General features: G+C 35.6%; 1 long non-coding RNA gene and 2 pseudogenes across 2 annotated transcripts; all 3 read left to right on the forward strand.

Moving 5' to 3' along the window:
• The first annotated feature begins 1,314 nt into the window (after positions 1–1,314).
• Positions 1,315–3,245, forward strand: LOC110448688 (annotated as a pseudogene). The gene has a single exon (XR_002462756.1). The product of XR_002462756.1 is annotated as a type I iodothyronine deiodinase-like (transcript).
• A 1,993-nt stretch (positions 3,246–5,238) lies between these two features.
• Positions 5,239–7,804, forward strand: LOC110448684. Its single transcript, XR_002462755.1, has 4 exons — positions 5,239–5,527; positions 5,907–6,028; positions 6,831–6,913; positions 7,645–7,804. It is a non-coding gene; the product is annotated as an uncharacterized LOC110448684 (long non-coding RNA).
• A 3,539-nt stretch (positions 7,805–11,343) lies between these two features.
• On the forward strand, positions 11,344–16,059 carry LOC110448698 (annotated as a pseudogene).
• The last annotated feature ends 1,973 nt before the right edge of the window (positions 16,060–18,032 follow it).

An 18,032-nucleotide genomic window follows, 5' to 3' on the forward strand; every position in this document is an offset into this window, starting at 1 on the left:
AAAATGACGGGAAGATTTCGTTTTTTTAGGAAAAAACTTGCCTAGATACGTATACAATAACAACATCTGTTTCCCTATAAACGATTTAACTGTCTCGAGGCATTGTACCTGTTTTCACCAAAAGACTGACCGACTGGAACTTATATTTACATATTGAAGCTGGAGCATGGTTCTCCCGTTATTATGACTAAACATGAATCGCCTAAAGTCCATTTAAATTTCACGTCATAGTTTAAAAGTAGCATTAAACGTTTTCATCGGATGTCATTTTATTATTTTTCTCATCTCATACATTGTACATGAATATACATGTATGCATGAACAAATATTATTGTATACTTAAGACTTACAGACTAGATATCCTTAACTGTGATGAGTATTGATGTCTTTCAATGTATACAGTCTCTTACCTTAAGCCTAAACTTAAGTTATACATCTGATACAGTCTCATGTTTCTGGATTTGTCTGTTTATCTATTTAAGATCAAACATTCGAAAATATTCCTTCATATATTTATTCATTGAAAAAACATGATTATGTCTATAACTCCTTTGAAAACATTTTATTTTGAAAATATCTCATTCACATTTTTCAAACAATACGGTAGATTTTCTTCTTTTTCTACCAAAAACGGAACACTTGTAACAAAACGACTCGAAAACTGTCATGCAATGTAAAGAGGTATGTTCATTTATGCAGTTTTCATTTTATGATACATTAATGACAATTTAACTGTATATAAACGTTTTTGGCTGCTGATTATTGTTACACGGACAATTTAAAGGTTAGAATAATAAACAAAACGAAATTGTTGTAATTAACGTGACATGTGTTGCTTTTAATTTGGCTTTCATTTTCAAAAGTCTATTTTATCAAAACTAATACTAGTTTGGAGAAGAAATTTAATCAGAACCCCCTTTGATTCTAAAATAGTTGAACTTTTTATCGTTTATCCCCCCAAATAAGCCAAATACCAAAGTGTCCCTTTCAGGGTACAGTAACACCTGTCCAAGGGCCTACATGAACCTGATAGTATTTCGTGTTCTATATATAGAACCGTGCGCCAGAAATGCCAACTTGTAATAGAAATGCAAAGTGGATGATATATTTTTATGAAAAATGAACAAACATTTTTGAAACTGATAATATGGTATAAAGTACATTGATAATTTTCTTAAAAGTATCCCGTTTTGGGTACAGCGACGTTAGTGTGAACCTATCGCATTGGTGGGGCGTACTGTTTTAATACAAACAAAAATCATCCAATTAATGTAGCATTTGTTTAAAGTAAATTCTAGAATCATATATTTGATAATGTTTGCTGCATTTCTCATCCATATAAATTCATATCAATATTACTTCTTTTAATTTGTAGGGGAAGCCATGAAGAAGCCGGGTATACTGTGGACGGACGACGTCCCATTTGTATGGATAAAGACCGCCCGTAGTTTGTTAATGGTTTTAGTACATACAATAAGTCTTTCAGTTGTTATCGTTCTATCGAAAATTCCCTTCTTCAGAAACTTCATAAAACCCCTTTCAAAAAACAGAAAAATTCCTGGAACTAAAGAATTGCAGCTGAACATGTCAGCAAAAACAATCACTACACAAGCCCGGATTAGACTGGTAGATGTGCTCTCAAGAAAAACATTTCTGGGTCGTAAGGCTCCTAACACGGATCTGTATGACATGGATACGAAGTCGTACAGAAAACTCTACAGTTTTCAAAAGGCAGGGCGCCCTCTTGTGTTGAACTTTGGAAGCTGTTCCTGACCTCCATTCATAGCACTAGTCGAGGAGATGAAAAAGATCATCCACGACTTTTCTGATATCGCCGATTTCGTGACCATCTACATCCGGGAGGCCCACCCCGTGGAAGGATGGCAAGTCTTCGGACACCGTTTCGAAGATATGAAGGATCATAAAACGCTTGAAGATAGGGTCGAGGCAGCGAAATTCCTCCGTGACTTTGACTTGAAGTGTCCAATACTGGTTGACCCCTTTGATAACCAGAATGGTCTTCAGTACGCGGCTGTGCCGGAACGTTTGTATATACTGTACGATCATACCGTCATGTATTTCGGAGCCGTCGGACCGGAGAACTACAAACCTGACGCTGTTAGGTCGTGGCTGAATTGTTTTAGGAACGAGGGGTAGATTATCAAGAATGACAGACTTTGATAAATACGGAAGGCATAATATATTTGGAAAAATCTGTTTATTGCGAAAAAACTAATAAATTATATAATTTCATATTATAAGATATAATTTGCCTGCAATAATTATTTTAACACTGACAATTATATCAGCATGATGTTTTATTTTATTATTATATAAAGCATAGGTTGCAGCGTGTATCAATAGCATCAGAACTTTTTTTTAATCACAGCACGACATACCAATTGATGGATGAATTTCTTTAGAAAAAACCATATATCTTTGGAAACGATGGTGTCGTTAGTATGTCGTTCTGTTTTAAGTAAGAGTTCATTGCATTAGTAAATGTAAAACACGTGTTAGTACAAAACACTTTTCATTTCTCATAATGAAACATTACATTATGAAGACAAGAAATGACTGGGATACTCTAATGAATTTCAGAAAGCAAATTAGTTTTGGATCAATCTGTTATTGCAGAATTGCTTCTACATCAGATTATACACATGTATATGCTTTCATATAATAATATATATATATTGCATGCAAGGATTATTCTAACACATTGAATTTTATCAGCTTGATATATCTCTCAATTATTAGATAAAGTCTAGATTATAACGTGTATCAATTGCAATAGAACTATTTTTTAACACAGTAAGACATACCAATTGATGGATGAAATTCTTTAGAAAAAATATATATCTTTGGAAACGATGGTTGCATTGGTATGTCTCCCTGTGTTAATTGAGAGTTCTCTGTGCTGGTCAATGTTACATATATATTAAATGAAAATGCTTTTTATTGCACTTTATTCACCACTGATATAAAATTATAACAAGAAATACGAAGAAATGAAGTAAGTGTACAAATCGCTTCGACAAATCCAATAAACTTACGATTACGGTTACAAGAGAATAATTGATCTATACCATAAGTATTGTTACAGTGTACTTATTTGTATATTGCCAATACAAAGAATAGATATAATATTTAAATCGTAAGATGTGATTATCAACATGTTCAAAATAAATTGCTTTGTTTCCTGTATTATCTAATAAACGAGTCAGAATGGGCTTGATATCCTGTACACTGTGTTATTGTTATTGACCTCAGAAAATGACGGTAAGGTACACACCGAGATACACAAAATCGTGCCGATTTCGTGACCATCGACATTCTGTATACATGTCTACGGGTGCTATCGGTTAGCGGTAACGTACACCTGCGACATCGACTAGGGAAAAACATATAAGGTAAATAACGTAAAACTCGAACATGGCTGTACCGCAGAACCTAGTATACTAGTAGGTGCACATTAACATAAAGAAACATTTGCTAGATACGTTATACGATAGTATGTCTGATCACCTCAGTGACACAAATATTTATCACTATTGCAAAGTAAATAAATCAATATAACAATGTACATGAATGATTAATATGACAATGTACATGGATTATCAATATTATAATGTACATTAAGTAATATTACGATGAACATGAATTATTAATATTACAATGTACATAAAGTAATATTACAATGTACACAAAGCAATATTACAAAGTACATATATTAATATTAACTATGTTACACCATAGATCTCGGTTTTATTTAGTAACCCTTGCGAAGGATAAATTATAATGAATGTCTGCTAATAAAACAGTATTTCAAACAATTTAGATAAATACTTAAACCGGGATAGCCTTTCCTTATTTTTGTTCTCTGATCTAACAATATTTCAGTTAAATGAATGACACTTTGATTGTGTCACTATCAACCGTTTTGATGTAGATTACATATATCAAACGTTTATAACAGTGTTGTATCCGTATAAAATTCCTTTGTAACGGAGGTCAGGTGTGACTTTTGGAGTAGTATACTGTAATTATAGTCATGGGCTAATCTTATGAGTTTTATGAGATGTATTTACACACCTCTGTGTATGAAAGATACCTCATATAAAAACACAATTGTGATAACTCTTTCTCTCATTCCTGTGCATGCATGATAGAGTTGTCAAGGGTAATTAAGGTGTGTAAGAAAATGTATGTTAAACCCCTTCACGTGCATTGCATCATATTAGAACAAAAGTGATGTGACGTCATTAAATAGGGGTAATTCTGATGCTGCGGTACAGAAACCGTTTTGATGTAGATTACAGAGACTAAACGTTTATAACAAATGTATTTATAGCTACTTTTCTGAGTTATATGCGAAGTATGGGCCACGTCTGTGTATGAAATATACCCCATACGAAAAACACATAACTTTTACACTCATTCCTGTGCATGCATGATAGAAATGTCCTAGGTAGGAAAGGTGTTAATATATGTTTTATTTTAAAACCCCATTTTATGTGCATGACCTCACCTCTCGTCTTAAATGGCGGGCCCAGGAGATTTGTTACAGACATGCGCAGTAATAACCCGGAACCATGCGTACCGTTAGGGTGTTACTTCAAGCAGGATATTCCGTCTTTGCGTATTGCAGAGTTATCTTCTCTTGAGAGCAGGTATTGATCGTTACGTCATTGGTTGGTGTGAGAAAATTACGTCGTTTTCTCAAAAAGTGATGACGTTACTCTCACAAACAAATGACGTAACAATCAATATGTGTGTGTTGAGCAATATATATAGATGTAATATGTATAAAAAAATAAAATAAAAATAAAGTCTGCTTTTGTCTGGGTGAGTTTATTAAGTATGCAATTTGTTGTAAATTTTGGTCGATGGCGGCCCCCATATAAAAAAAGTTCAAATAGGCAGGACAGTGGTAAACGTTAACACTATCGTCTATGGAAAATCTTTTGGTTCTGCGGTCCTTACAGAAACATGCAGGATATGACGTTTTACACCATTCAAGCGTCCCTGGAAACCAGATGATGGGTTCACCAGCATATTTCCGGTTGTGAATCTATTCATGGTTCTCAATATTTTAATGTTTCATTTCTTTTTCTCAATCATAACTCTGTCTTTCACATAAATTTCTTCATCAATTTTACAGTCATGTAATTTGAATATTTTGTGTCTCTTATTTCTGAAGTTTACACCGCAATGATTGACTTCGTGTTTTATTGTACAAATGTCTTTTTTGTTCTTTATCTAGGTCCTTGGACACAGAGCTTCCAGCAGTGATTGGAGACCCAACCCCACTGCACAGTTCTTTAATGGCAGTTCCCGGTCCATAGTTCACAGAATACACCGCCCTATGAGCTCTCCATGAAAAGTTACGAGTAAAGTTCACACTTTTGGGTAGTCAAGTTCCACAGGGTCTTTTCCAAAACGGAGCCACCGAGACGGGCATCAACTTTCTCCATCAGGACTTTTGACACAGTTGCCTCTCTACCGCTGACCTTGAAATCACTTGGTAAGTATATGTTGTCTGTAAGCCAGTTATTTCTTTCCTTCCCTGCACACACTAGTGATTTGGTCCCGCACTCATAGTGTACACCTTGGTAACACTTCACGATGGCCTCTCTTACACCATGAGCAGCACGTTGTAAAGGAATAAGACTCCCACAATGTCTGTCGTACAGGTGATACAGCTCTGCCTGACACCGAGCGGCTAGGTCACCAGTAAATCTTTTTTTAATTGTTTATCGCTCTTTCTTAGTGAATCCCGGCATTATTTCCTCAAGTTTCGCACACTTTCAAATGTTTTTTTCTAAAATTCCTTGTTAGATGAAAAGGGTCCAGGTTTTGTGTTGGCTTTGTACATTTTGCACCACTTTTATATCTCTTTTCAGCAGCCTTGAATGCCCCTGCATCTGAGTCGGTGACAAGCTTTTCCACCTCCAGGCCGACTTTTTGAGGTTTTCCAGACTTTCGTAGCAGTATGCCTGTTCATTACCAATTTATGAGGCCAGAGGTAGGTTACCTTTACAGTGTGAGGTATGCTCACTTTCACAGGGTGGCCATATATTGCAAAGTTTGTTTTTGGTGACAAGGTCCACCACATACTGGTCCTTGGTGGTGTGTTCTATAGTGCTGAACATAACTTGTGTTGCTGGCTGGAACGGAGTCTTCCCCGCACCAGAATAAATTGGGTTGTTGTAGGTGGCATCCACCATCAGGTCTATTTTGTTTGGCGGGTTTTCTCGGTGCGTGTTGATTTCTTTTATCGTCTTTCGCAGTTCACCCATGTCGGTCTTGTTGGGTTCCTCTATCTGGTCACACACTTTATTGGTACTCTTCTGCATTCCTCTCTCTGAGGGGGTAGGAATGTTGGCACTCATCAGGGTGAGCCGCAGTGCGGCATTGCCAATTCTTGTCTGTGTCTGTCCGACTTGCACTGCAGAATTCATCTGCACGGTGTCTCTCCCCTTCCTGCCTGCTTCCCTCCTTCCTGTGTACAGAGAATACACACTGGAAACATATGTACACTTTGTGCATTTGAGTCCTATTCGCCACCCTAGCCCCCAGCACTCCTGTGTCTTAAAATCAAAGTCCATGTTTCCCTTGCATGATGGAGTAGGAGTTGTATGTTGACGTACAGCATCATTCCACATATCTCGCATCCTCCCAATATTTACTATTCTGTTGGTCTTGTATTCCTCACTCTCCCTGTAATAAAAAGAGACATGTTTGAATAATAAACATGAAATGTACATTTAATGTATGTGTAATGAATTTCAATTTCATGTATCTACATTTGTGTTTTTATATTTCAGGTTTCTTTTGACTTACCTTAGTGGTTCATCTTTGGCCACATGTGAAGGACGGAGCAGCCTGTGAGAAGATGTCCGATGTACAGGTGAGAACTTTGGGGCTTTCACAACCTGGTCATGTAATTCACTTGTTAACCGTACTGTTGGGACTTGGTCCATGTCAGAATGAGTCCATTTCTCAATTTTCTCTCCTTTTTTGTAGTACGGCTGCTTTCCTTTCTTAAACTGTCCGGCATTGTTCTGAGGTCTCACCATTTTAGAGTTTCCACAATCCCTCTCACTTTGCATGTATCTGTCTCTGGTATGTTTCAGTGGCTGATCAATGCCCTTTATATATACATTAGTAAACAATACGAAATCTTGTGTCAGTATTTACACTAATTAAGGTCAAACTGGACACTTGACTGGCAGACCTCTGTTCCCTGGTGTCTGCACTTGGTTAGCAGCCCTCATCACTGTCTTTCATATCAGCTGGTGTTACAATGTATGTAAACATTCTGTAATCCTATCATTATGGTGTTGTACTTTTTGTACAGTTATAAGTCTTTAGTTTTGTGTCTGCTTTTTGGCTCTTTTCTCTAAATAATTGCTGGTGTCCTGAATTTTTTACATAAAGTCCAAAATTAAGGTGATATAGGTCTTAAAATTGAGTTACTTCCCCTGATCTTCAGACAATATATTATTTGTTCATATTTCTGAGAAGTACAGTACCTGTACTTTAATAATAACTCAAAACCATAAGTCTAAGTATAATGTGTATTAAGATATTAAAGTTTACATTTTGAAATTAATTCAATTTTCCTGTCTTTTCTTGCAGGAATCTCCATCTTCAGTACCAGTAGAAGACTTGACCTAGCAGCCCAAGCCTTGGTGATAGCCACTTTTCATTTTGGTTTCATACCCTATGGTCCTGACTGTTTCCAAAAATGGTAAATTTGAAAAATATGTGGGATCCTATAGGGACCACGGAACAAAATCAAAAATAGATTGTGGGTTTTTCCCTTTTGGGCAGAAGATTTTATAGGAAGGTGAATGCCTCGGGGCCTGCTGGTTGGATATTTAGGTGGCAGAATTTCCAAAATTTTTATGTGTGGGTTGAGCAATATATATAGATGTAATATGTATAAAAAATAAAATAAAAATAAAGTCTGATTTTGTCTGGGTGAGTTTATTAAGTGTGTAATTTGTTGTAAATTTTGGTCGATTTTTGGTGCCGAATTCAATACAAGATGGCGGCCCCCATATAAAATAGGACAGTAAACGTTAACACTATCGTCTATGGAAAATCATTTGGTTCTGCGGTCCCTAGAAGCTATAGTCTAAACATTTTTCTCACACTCAACAAATGTTTACTTAAAAACAATTATGGTAATCAAAATGTAGCTTTCTTAGCTCACTTTGCATTAATATCAAAGACGTAAAACTAAAATTATTTTCTAATTTTTAACCTATTATGTGCAATACTGTATGGCCTGACTAGAATTTTGATACCTAGTATAAAACACTAAACATGAACATCCGAATAGTTTTCTGAATTCAAACACAATTAAAAGTTCTCAATCATACGCGATGGTTTCGCAACATCACGACGCGGACAACGTCTCTGGCTCATCACAATCATATGATTTGTTGGTGTGACAGGTACACTCAGATCCTCTAGGTGGACTAGCAACCTCACTGGGCTTAGCCTTTGTGCTAGATGTTGCTGACTAGGTCGGTGGAATAGGTCGAACCTGGGGAAAAAATACTATGTTATCAAACTCTTCTGATTTCAACTCATCAATGTCTCTAGTATGCTAGAAAAAAATTCCTGAAAGAATCCCCTTTTTTCGCCAAAAATGAAGAACGAGAATATATCGGTTAGATGAAAGAAAATTAAGATTTTTGATATTTTCTTTGATACAAGAGTGCTGTAAATATGTTAATTTATTACACATACCTCTATACCCTACTTTGACAAAATTAACTGGCTCTGGTATTGGCATCATATTTCAAAATCCAAGATGGCTGACAATATCCGGATACAAAAAAATGGCACAAGCGTACTTCGGCCTGGTAGAGGTATATGATGATAATATGATATATACAGGAGAAGTTAGAAGAGTGTTTGGGAAATGCAGTGTAAAATATGGTACATGTACAAAATTCGTTATATTCATAAAATCAGTGTATTGTGGTCAAGAAAAATCCTTCTGCTGCGTTATCGTTAATACACGTTATGATTTATTTTCATACTGTTTCAAGAAAGGTATATATATGCATATAAGTAAGATCTAGATAAACAAGCTGCATTATAATGCTAATATAAAATATACTCTATGATAATCATAATCATGTGGATGTCTTTCCCTACGCAGATCGTCGTTGTGATAGACTGTCCACATTCCATACACTATTGCTGATCAATTGAACCCCGTATTTAGTCCTTGCCTCACAGCACCTATCTCGAAATTCACCATCCGCTTGCCTGTTCTTTGTACATGTAATGCTATTACCTAGTGAATTGTCTAACTTATATAGTTTAATGATAAATAGAACCCGCTTTGTTGCGTATACAACACCATTATATATTCATGCCAAACACTTAAATTTTCGGCAAATCTAAATGTGAGACAAAATATTTTTGGAACAAACTCGTATGGGCGGTAAATCCCATATAACAAACGTACGTTTGTAGGATACAAATAAGTTAAAATTGGAATGCTGGAAAAGGAAGTCATTCAAACAGTGTAAACAATGAAATCTCTTTTTCTCTACATAGTTGGATTTACCTCATTGCCCCATATGTATATAAGATTTCATATTATAAGATATAAATATTGTTTTGTAGTTGTATAATATATTATATGAGCATCATATATTGCACTATTTATTTTTAAGCCTATCCATTTCAAGTGAACTATTTTTCTTTCACAGTAAGACATACCAATTGATGGATGATTAGTGATTAGGACCCCAGCCGTTATTTAAACATTCTCTCTTCCACTGTAACAGTTAAATGTAGTCAAGAACCTGACTGTTTTATATCGTAAAGAACCGGGCAATCGTGAGGGCATATCTTACTAACAGCTAATTTTACCTGTATTTTATAAGAAGCTGGACCGCTATTAAAGCTGACAGTGCAAGTTAAAAAGCTTTCAATTCAGATTAAAAAAACATCTGGTTTTGAGAAATTCCCCATCTATTCCGACTATCGTTTCGAAGGAAGTGCCGACATTTTAGTTTGTCCTTGCTTAGTAACGAGTATGAGTCTCATTGGGGATAAAAAGCGCATTACCTGTCAAACCGGTTATAAAACTGTCCGTCTTGCGATCACCCTGATCGGCAACCGATATCAAAAATCACCTGAAGACTCCGCAACACTGCCAAGCCGGTTGTTATGTATAGCACATTCCCGTGCATCCAAATTAAAAGGTACATTACTGAAAATACTTCAATAAATCCAGGATATATCATCGGTCTTTCAAATGCATTGAACTGCACCCACACACGAAAACTTTATTATGAACTAATAGTCTTCTTCGTGTAGACGCTTTTTAAGCAAATGGAATTGGAATACAGAACCAATATCATGGAACCAATTTGAATTAGTATTGTTTTCAAACAGGATGAGTTTATACTAAAAGGTAGACATTAACTTTAGTTATATGATTGTTTCTTTCAGGACCGTTTCTTTTGTCGGTTTTTTTGGGGGAGGGGTTCAGGGATTTCACCTTGCGTACACGTTGAACAAATGATAACCGGCTTGACGGGTAATACGCTTAATATACTAAACAAGACACATACTCATTACTAAGCAGTGACAAACTAAAATGTCGGCACTTCCTTAGAAACGTTAGTCGAAAGAAATAGTGAGAACTAAAAACAAGAAAAACAGTTAAAACCTTTGTTTTTAATCTTAATGTAAACCTTTTTAACTTGCATTGTCAGCTTTAAGATGTTTCATTGGTATTACTTTCCTCTATTATAATGGTTTGGTTAGAATAATGCAATATGCAGTTTAGAAACCACACATACCGTCACTCGGACATCCTCTCTGTCCACGGTTTTATGTGGCAGGAAATGGGACTGTCATGAAGATTTTTCGCTGTTATATAATTTCTTCAATGTAAAACGGACTTTCAGTAAGACATATCCCTTACATAACTCCTCTGTAATAGTGTATACTACCTAGCTCAGATCGCCATTAAGACATCACTCCCCTTCACTGTAAGAATTTGTTATAATGAATTTAGGTCATGTCTCCTTTTATCAGTCTCCTAAGTTGTAACTAATGTTAAATATCAGGACAGTTGTTGAGACATACGTACAATCTAATAATATTTGCCTGTTTGATGTAGCTGTTATGATATATGATTATCAACATGTTCTAAAATGTAACCTTAATTATTTCTATAGTATATTTAGATAACACATGCTCAAGTATCACCTGATCCGTCTAGGCCAATACGTTCTTGTTAATGACATTTTGAGGTTTTTGTCGATCTCGAAAGCAACCCCTAGGTAAACATCTCGATATATAAAAAATGTACAAAGTCTGAATAGGGTATAAACGTCGACGAGTGCTGCCAGTTCACCATCTGTCACACGCACCACTAAGACTAGAGGGAGCATATAAGGTAAGTAATGTTAAGATCGAACGTGGCTGTACCATAGATCCAAGTATACTAGTAGATGCAAAGTGGAACTGATGTCTGACCACTACAGTGATGCCAATAAATATCAGCTAGCTTACACACTTGGTCTGGTCATGACAGTGACGCATGCAATTATTATCATCAGCTTGCTCTCTATTCAAATGGAGATGTACTAATTGAGAACTATTGTCAACTAAATCTATTTCTATTTAAAAACTAATCAACATTTCAATTTTTTGTTTGCTCGGGAGTCCAGTATACTTTTGACTTATACTATGGAAATGAACGCGCCCAACGGCTTAAATTTCTGCCTTGGAGGCCATCGAACTTTAGATATAGGAACTGTAAATATTGAGCGCTTCTTCTACAAAGACGATCGTGATTGTGAAAATGACGGAAAGATTTCGTTTTTTTCAGGACAAAACTTGCCTAGATACGTATACAATAACAATATATATTTCCCTATAAACGGTTTAACTGTCACGAGACACTGCATATGGAAGCTGGAGCATGTTTCTCCTCTTATTAGACCTTTCTCAGTTTGGGGTAGATCTAGTACAGGGCGTGGAGACAGAGACCTAGACAAGCAAATTTAATACAAGGGTCATTTCAAAAATGATTTAAAATGTAACGTAGCTTATAGGGTATGTCAGAGTGTGTAAACACACGTGACTACAGGTAAGCGAACAGGTAACATCATATGGAGACACAGATTAGAAATTATGTAACCGGTAACCGCAGTCGTTATAGTCTTGTTCGTGTCTCACTGCGCCAGGTATGTAACCGTGGTAATTGATATTTCAATATCTCCGTTAAGGATCTTATCTGGGACGTCTATTTTTTTTTGACGCCTATTGAGTTAAAAGAAATTCCCCCAGTCAAACAAATCAGGTCAAAGAAGTTTTAATTTTACCAGAGTGACAGGGTTCACATATACATTTGTAGATTATATTTTCCATCCACAAACTTCCTAGGACACAATATTTCCTTACTACGAAAGAAATGTTTAACGCTTACACGGTGTCTTTTTATAATAGCGTTAAGCTGAAGGTATTTGTTCTACACATTTTCGTCTCTTCGTTCCTTTGCATCTTTGTATAGAGGTGGTTTGACATAAGGACGCTTATTAGCATCCCTTCGTGACAAAGTAACGTTTGAATGTTCCTTCGTAACAGTAACATGATGGCGACGAAGCAGTTTTATGCTATTCTTAGAAGACTATTTTGAGGATCGTTTCAGGGTAATGAATTTTCGGATTTCTATACTACTGCGATCAACTCTAGCATGCGCCGAGTCTTCGTGTTCAGTAGAAACCGTAATTTTAAAAGAAATCGTTTCTGAAAAAAACTCCAGTAAGGTGAGAATCAGCCAAGAGAATGATATCAGTTGTAATTGTAATGAAAACCAGGGGCTGTAACTGTAGGCAAGGAAAACTAAGATCGTTCTTTAGAGTTTTGTCACAAGTAGGTGGACAGGAATCCTTAATACAGATGGTTGAATTGTTTTTTGAGGTTTGAGATGTTCTCTGATTTTACTACTCACAGTGTCCGTCTCTGGCTCCGTGATAGATCTGCCTCAAAATGAGAAATGTCTATTATGGCTATGCATGTATCGCCTTAAGTTCATTTAAATTTCACGTCATAGTTTAAAAGCAGCATTGAACGTTTTCATCGGATGTCATTTTATTAATTTTCCCACCCATACATTGTACATGTATATACATGTATGAATGAACAAATGTTATGGTATACTTACGACTTGCATACTTGATATGAGTATTGATATCTTTCAATGTATACAGTCTCTTTATGTCTATGTCTCTGTTTATCTATTTAAGATCAAACATCCGAAAATATTCCTACATATAAATTCATTGAAAAAAATGATTATATCTATAATTCCTGTATTTGAAAATATCTATTTCACATTTTCAAACGAAACGGTAAATTTCCTCTTTTTCCATTTACGTATCTTAACTTTATGAATCAATTATGGTTAATTTATATATGTTTCTTTTTCATTATTTCATTAATAGTTTATTTTAAAATTCACTGATTTTCCCCCTTTTTTAATTAATATGACATTTTGTCTAAATCAGGTCATGCCATTTTTAAACAAATTTTGATGGAGATTAAAGCATAATATAAGATAGATAATTGAAATCAAGTAACATCACTGTACCAAAAACGGAACACTTGTGGCAAAACGGCCCATGAAACTGTCATGCAATGTATAGAGGTATGTTCCTTTATGCAGTTTTCATTTGATGATACATTAATGACAATTTAACTGTATATAAACGTTTTTGGCTGCTGATTATTGTTACACGGACAATTTAAAGGTTAGAATAATAAACAAACCGAAACAGTTGTAATTAACGTACCATGCGTTGCTTTTAATTTGGCTATCATTTTCTAAAGTCTATTTTATCAAAACTAATACTAGTTTGGAGAAGAAATTTAATCAGAATCCCCATTGACTCTAAAATAGTTGAACTCTGTATACTTTTCCTGCCGATTTTTATCGTGTATCCCCCAATATAAGCCAAATACCAAAGTGTCCCTTTCAGGGTACAGAAACACCTGTCCAAGGGCCTACATGACCCTGATAGTATTTCGTGTTCTATCCACCAGAAATGCCATCTTGTAATAGAAATGCAAAGTGGATGGTATATTTTAATGAAAAATGAACAAACATGAATTGATAGACTAATATGGTATAAAGTACATTGCTATTTCTCTTAAATGTGTCCCGATTTTGGTATAGTGACGTTAGTGTGTAGCTATCGCATGGGTGGGCGTACTGTTTGTATACAAAAACCATCCATCTAATTAATGTAGCCTTTGTTTATAGTAAATTTTAGAATTATATCTTTGATCACGTTTGCTGCATTTCTCATTCCTATAAATTCATCTCAATATTGATTCTTTTAATTTAAAGGGGAGCCATGAAGAAGCCGGATATACTGTGGACGGACGACGTCCCATTTGTATGGATAAAGACCGCCTGTAGTTTGTTTATGGTTATAGTACAGACAATAAGTCTTTCAGTTGTTATCGTTCTATCGAAAATACCCTTCTTCGGAAACTTCATGAAATCCCAGTCAAAAATTCCTGACATATCAGCAAAAGCAATCACTACACGAGCCCGGATTAGACTGGTAGATGCGCTCTCAAGGAAAACATTTCTGGGTCGTAAGGCTCCTAACACGGATCTGTATGACATGGATACGAAGTCGTACAAAAAACTCTACAGTTTTCAAAAGGCAGGACGCCCTTTGGTGTTAAACTTTGGAAGCTGTTCCTGACCTCCATTCATAGCAAAAGTCGAGGAGATGAAAGCGATCATCCGCGACTTTTCTGACATCGCCGATTTCGTGACCATCTACATCCGGGAGGCACACCCCGTCGAAGGATGGCAAGTCTTCGGACACCGTTTCGAAGATATGAAGGATCATCAAACACTTGAAGATAGGGTCGAGGCAGCGACACTGCTCCGTGACTTTGACTTGAAGTGTCCAATACTGATTGATCCGATGGATAATCAGAACGGGCTTCAGTACGCGGCTGTGCCGGAACGTTTGTATATCCTGTACGATCATACCGTCATGTATTTCGGAGCCGTCGGACAGGCGAACTACAAACCTGGCGCTGTTAGGTCGTGGCTAAATTGTTTTAGGAACGAGGGGTAGATGATCAAGAATTGAATGAGATACTTTGATAAATACGGAAGGCATGAAATATTTAGAAAAATCGGTTAATTGCGAAAAATCTTCTATTGTATATTAAATATATATGATTTCATATTATAAGATATAATTTGCCTGCAAGAATTATTTTAACACTGACAATTATATCAGCATGATGTTTAACTTTATTATTATATAAAGCCTAGGTTGCAGCGTGTATCAATTGCAATAGAACTATTTTTTACCACAGCACGACATACCAATTGATGGATGAATTTCTTTAGAAAAAAACATATATCTTTAGAAACGATGGTGTCGTTAGTATGTCGTTCTGTTTTAAGTGAGAGTTCATTGCACTAGTAAATGTTAAACACGTGTTTAGTACAAAACATAATCAAACACTGATACAAAACTGATGTTTTAACAATCGTGTTCTATTGTTGTGACATCTAGTTTTATTATATACACTAGGAGAGTCTCAAACGAATTTGCATCGTTCATTATTGCTCCTTATCTAATAAGCGAGACAGAACATGGTATCATGTACACTGTGTTCCTGTTATTGACCTCAGAAAGGTTTTAAGCAGTTTAGAAAACGACCGGCGGGTACACACCGAGAAACACACAATAAACATGTATATGATTTCATATTTTGAAATATAAATATTGCCTGCAAGGATTATTCTAACACATTGGATCATATCAGCTTGATATATCTCTCAAATATTAGATAAGGTCTAGATTATAACGTGTATCAATTGCAATAGAACTATTTTTTATCACAGCATGACATACCAATTGATGGATGAATTTCTTTAGAAAAAATATATATCTTTGGAAACGATGGTTGCATTGGTATGTCTCCCTGTGTTAATTGAGAGTTCTCTGTGCTGGTCAATGTTACATATATATTAACGGCAAATGCTTTTCATTGCACTTTATTAGAAATACGAAGAAATGAAGTAAGTGTACAAATCGCTTCGACAAATCCAATAAACTTACGATTACGGTTACAAGAGAATAACTGATCTATACCATAAGTATTGTTATAGTGTACATATTTGGATATATGCCAATACAATGAATAGGTATAAATATTTAAATCGTAAGATGTGATTATCAACATGTTCAAAATAAATTGCTTTGTTTCCTGTATTATCTAATAAACGAGTCAGAATGGGCTTGATATCCTGTACACTGTGTTCTTGTTATTGACATCAGAAAGATTTGAGACAGTCTAGAAAATGACGGTAAGGTAAACACCGAGATACACAAAAATGTGCCGATTTCGTGACCATCGACATTCTGTATACAAGTGTACGGGTGCTATCGGTTCACGGTAACGTACACCTGCGACTTCGACTAGGAAAAAACATACATGTATAAGGTAAATAACGTAAAACTCGAACATGGCTGTGCCGCAACACCTTGTATACTATATAGTAGGTGCACAAATATTTATCACTTTTGCAATGTAAATACATTAGTATTATAATGTACATGAATTATTAATATTTCAATGTAGATGTATTATTAAAATTACAATGTACATTAAGTACTATTACAATGTACATAGGGTAATATTACAAAGTACATAAATTAATATTAACTATGTTACACCACAGATCTCCGTTGTATTTAGTAACCATTGCGACGGATAAGTTATATAATGAATGTCTGCTTATAACGCAGTATTTCAAACAGTCTAGATAAATACTTCAACCGGGGTAGCTTTACCTTCTTTTTCTCCTCTGATCTAACAATATTTCATTTGGATGACAATTACCTTTGACTGTGTCACTATCAACCGTTTTGATGTATAGATTACATATATCAATCGTTTATAACAGCGTTGCATCGTTAAAAATTCCTTTGTAACGGAGGTCAGGTGTCACGTTTGGAGTGGTATACTGTACTTACAATCATGGGCTAGTCTTATGAGTTTTTTGAGAGGTATGTATACACCTCTGTGTATGAAAGATACCCCATATAAAAAACACAATTGTGATAACTCTTTATCTCATTCCTGTGCATGCATGATAGAATTGTCAAGGGTAAGTAAGATGTGTAAGAAAATATTTGTATGTTAAATCCCATTTCACGTGCATTGCATCATATTAGGACAGAAATAATGTGACGTCATTAAATAGGGGTAATTCTGATGCTGCGGTACAGAAACCGTTTTGATGTAGATTACATATATCAAACGTTTATAACAAATGTATTTAAAGCTACTCTTCTGAGCTATATGCGAGGTATTGGCCACTTTTGTTTATGAAAAACACATAACCTTTACACTCATTCCTGTGCATGCATGATATAAATGTCCTAGGTAGGAAAGGTGTTTAAATTTGTTTTATTTTAAATACCCATTTTACGTGCATGACCTCACAAAGTCCATACACCTATGAAAAGCAAGATGACCCTGATAATTAGCGTTGAATATGGGCGATTCCGATACTGTGGTACGAAAACTGCCGACGCGAGGTATGAAATAACAAACGTTAGGTGTAAGTCAAAAAATCATAAGAGATATGATTATTTTCCTGCATAATAAGCTCGGTAAAATTTGGTATAATACATTTAAATCTCGCTCAGGGGAAAAGTATTTTCGAAACTGTGGCAAGTAAAACGCATTTTTCTGGACTTCTGACGATTGGAATGGTTGTGTTTGTCTATAGCATTAAACATAACACATTTAACACATCACTGCAGGCTTCCTTTATGGCGGTCTCAAAGAGAGTTGTTATAGACATGCGCAGTAATAACCAGGATCCATGCAGTGCCGTTAGGGTGTGACTACATTCAGGATAGAGGTTATAGTCTAAACATAACAGGAATGAAAGAAAACGGCTTTACTGGTATGTTCAGTATGGACAA

The sequence above is a fragment of the Mizuhopecten yessoensis genome, unplaced genomic scaffold, assembly GCF_002113885.1.
Source record: "Mizuhopecten yessoensis strain PY_sf001 unplaced genomic scaffold, ASM211388v2 scaffold4135, whole genome shotgun sequence".
NCBI classification, from domain to species: Eukaryota; Metazoa; Mollusca; class Bivalvia; order Pectinida; family Pectinidae; genus Mizuhopecten; species Mizuhopecten yessoensis.